This window comes from Magnolia sinica, chromosome 15 (genome assembly GCF_029962835.1).
Source record: "Magnolia sinica isolate HGM2019 chromosome 15, MsV1, whole genome shotgun sequence".
NCBI classification, from domain to species: Eukaryota; Viridiplantae; Streptophyta; class Magnoliopsida; order Magnoliales; family Magnoliaceae; genus Magnolia; species Magnolia sinica.
This window is the reverse complement of record NC_080587.1, coordinates 20,898,141-20,902,240: the sequence shown is the minus strand read 5'-3', so window position 1 is coordinate 20,902,240 and position 4,100 is coordinate 20,898,141.

Sequence of the window (4,100 nt, the reverse complement as noted above, 5' to 3'; positions counted from 1 at the left end):
TTTATTTTCACCATTTCCAATTGCAGATCTAATCCCCTCATTAAGTTTAGCTTTGATGCTTGCAACTTCCCTCCACAACCCCGACGCTCTATACAAAGAAGCATCCCTAGTCCACCAACCTCCTTCCTCACACCCATACTTGGAGGCAATCGATTTTCTCCATAAAGAGTTTTCCTCCATTCCAAACTTCCACCACCACTTCACGTGGTGTTCATATCTTCCAACACTCTAATATTTGCCTCTCTTTCATTGTACAATTTGCAAACTTCCCCCCACAATAGAAGGTGTAACTTTCTTTTATCATCAGACCCTTGCCATAAGAAATTCTCTCCTTGGCTTATCCAACCTGTTCAACATTGATTTTGGATACTCAAATAGGGATAAAAAGTAGAGAGGCATATTAGATACAACTGATTCTATAAGCGTGATCCTTCCCCCCAAAGATAGATATCTTCCTTTCCATCAAGAAAGTTCTCTCTCGAACCTTTCCACCACCTTATCCCACAAAAGCTTTGACAGGTTTCCCTATGCACAAAGGCAATCCAAGGCACAAGGATGAAAACTTTCTGACCTTGAAACCAAAGATATCTGCTAGAGCATTTATCTCCTCCTCCAATCTGATTCCCAACATCTCACTCTTAGCAACATTAATCTTCAATCCCGAAATCACTTCAAAGCAGGTAATAGCCATGTAAAGTCTTTCTACAATTCCACATTTGCATCGCAAAAAATAATAATATCATCAGTAAACTGGAGATAAAAGATTGGAGGACCATGACCAACACATTTGCCACCACTAAAAAAAAAAAAAAAAAGGAACGGAGATCTTACTAGGGCATCAACCATAGTCTTCACCTCAACTTCCCAAAAAGTCGTACCAAAGACTCCACTTTTTTTCCTTTTTTTTGGTTAGCTCGTTAGTACACCCACTGTCAGTTCACACTTCACTGTTAGCCACCCCCTCTAGGGAATCGATACCAAGACCTCAATGTTGAATCGAGGTATCTTTCACTCAGTCTACCTCAGTGTCGTACCAAAGACTCCACTTGCTCTTATGAGATCCTACTAAAGTTAAGGTTATCGATCCTCGGCCTATTCCAACCTTCTAAAGAAAGCATATTTTTTTATAAAAATTCACCACAGCCTCACAAAGGTTTTCTTTCCCTTCTACACCCCCCCCCCCCCCCCCCCCAAAGGCTTGTGACTTCATTCATTCTTGCCCTTGCGCTAAACATGCTGTGAAAGAACTTCGTGTTCTTGTCCCTTTCAACCAAACCACTCTAGATCGTTGGCGCCACTTAATCTCCTCCTTTAAGCGGTTGCAGTGGTCTTGAGAAAGTTTAGCGCACACCTGCTTCTTTCTTCCAATAATAACACGGATTCTTCCTTGGTTTCAAGCTCTTGGATACTTGACAGGATGCTTCCCACCTCTGCCTCCTAGTTCCCCAAAACCTCTTTTTTCCATATATTAATTTTACCTTTTAGCATGCATAATTTTTTACACAGCTTGAATCCAGCATAGCCCTCCACTTTAAAAGAATCCCACCAAAGCTTCACTAACTCCGAAAACCCTTCCACTTCTAACCATGCCAATTCAAACCTAAAAGGCCAGGGACCCAATTTTCCACTTCGACTTCAAGGAAAATTGGACAATGGTCAAAGACTGGCTTTGCCGATCCATGTGGTCCTCGAGACACCAACGGGAACTTATCCACCCAACCTGCAAAAACCAAGAATCTGTCAATCTTTGTCGTAATAGGCCTCTCTTGCCCATTTGACCAAGTTTACCACCCCCATAGGAAGGTCAATCAACTCATTGGAATTCACCCAATCTAAGAAGTCGATCACACTACGACTTAGGCTACCCCATTAGATTTTTCCAACGAAAATCTTGTGATGTTGAAGTCACCACCCACTACCCACAGATCTGCACAACAACTCGCAGCTGAAAGCTCCTCCCAAAAATCAAACCTTCGACAAGCAACATTAGGGCCACATATCATTGTGAACAACTAGCAAAATCAGAACCCACATGCTTGAAAATAACAAACAAAAAAAATTCCCCTCCCCGATAGTATTTGCTTCGCGCACACAGTCGATTTCCACATCAGCAAGATTCCCCCGGCTGTGCCAACAACATCAACCATTAGAGTCTACAAACCCGTCAAAGACAACCATTGTTTGAAGTATCCCCGATATTATCGAAATATCCCCAATGCTATCTGTTTCTCCAGCTCGGCGATGCCGATAACATTGGTAATCTCAGAAATTCAAGGCATCACCAATGTATTGATATCACCAAAGTCTGTTTATTATATATATAAAAAAATCATTTCAAATTTTTTTATGAGTGCATGGTTGTATGCAATGTTCAACTTGTCGATGATAATATCGATCATTTCGTGGTATTATCGTTATTGCAACATGAGTGATATCAAGCCCACAATCTTTCGTTTCCTTTTCAATCGTCAATAATTTCTCAACGAAATATTGTGTGTTGTCAATATTTTGAAATATAGATGGATGCCTGGATGGTTGGATGGATATATCGGATGGATGGGATGGATGGGATGGTTGAATTGGTTTCTTATGACGGCATATGTTTTTAGGCCCCGATTAAATGGAAATTTATCATGTATGCATTCTTTTTGCAATTTTTTATTCCTAAATATGCAAATACGTGTATTTTAATATCTCCTGAAATTTCACTGAAAAATTCCATCGTTTTCCTCATGTTTCTCAAATATTTCTTTGCATTTCCAATTATCGGCGATATCGTTTCCATATCCCTGACCAACAAAACTTGTAGCGATATCAATAATTCAAACGCTGCAGATAACTAATTTAGATTCTTGCAAAGATATAATTTGCACCCTCGATTTTATGCAATCTCCTTAACCAGCCCTCTCTTGTGCCAGTCACCTAGTCCTCGGAAATTCCATGATATAATCATTTTTTGGAAACAAATCTTGCCTTTCTACCCTAGTGAGTTGCACACAACCCTCTTCCAGAATCATAAACGATAGAAGAAGCTAGGCTAACCAACTCACATTGTCCTCAGAGAAACGCTGACTTCTAATAGGAGATAGCGTCCAATCCCTAGGCATGTTGCGCTGAGAAACAACTTGAAAAGTTCATAATAATCGTCTTCCCGGTTACCAAGGGTGACTCCTATCAATCTTCCCACGTGCATCAAGGGCTCTCTAGTCCATCTTTTGCCCTGGGTTATCGAGAGGAAAACCTCTGGCCTTGGATCTCTAGCTTGGATCTGCAATCAACTCGGAGCATTCTCATCTCACACCCTTAGAGGTTGTACCTAAAGAACATCCCGTAACATCTCTTCATTACTAGGAAGAATTCGCCCCCCTCTCAAGAGAGAACAAAAAAGACACCATTTCATACCTCTGTCACCATCTAGCCAACCTCCAAGCTGCTTGAGCTTACAAATTTAGGAATGTCATCAATCTCCTTTACGATATTGCTGACCTCCGAAGAGTTCCTGCTGAAATAAATGGAAGAAGCAGGCATCGCTGGAGAGAAATTATCATTCGGGATATAATAAGTTCAATCATCGCATGTATAGGCATGTGGTGATGACGTGGTTGCATCTTTTCCCTTCCCCCCTAGTTTACAAACACTACTGGGTTTGAGGGAGGTCCTGTGACCATCACAGAGATAAAAGGGACAGCATCCACCACTCTCAAAGCACTACAAGTAAATACTTCATTCGTTTGGGGGCTTGAACTCCTACATCAATGTCTGAACCTCCATGACATCACTCCTTCAACCCGAGCCATTGCTCCCTCTTGAACCACAACTTTAAACCTCAATTTGAAATTAGGTGCTGACAATTACTGGGTAGTCGCTCTTTTGATTGAAAGGGCACTACAACACCCCAGATAATACCCCCCCACAAAATAAATAAATAAAATAAAATGAAATAAAAATAAAAATCAAAGCTACTTCTAATGCCCGCCTCATTTCCCTATCTCTCCTCTTGGGATGAGATACATGCCTCCCATTAGCAGAAGGTACACAACACGATCCACCCCCTCCTTCTGATGGTATGCAAGAGCACCGTTGCTTGTAAGCTCCTTCTT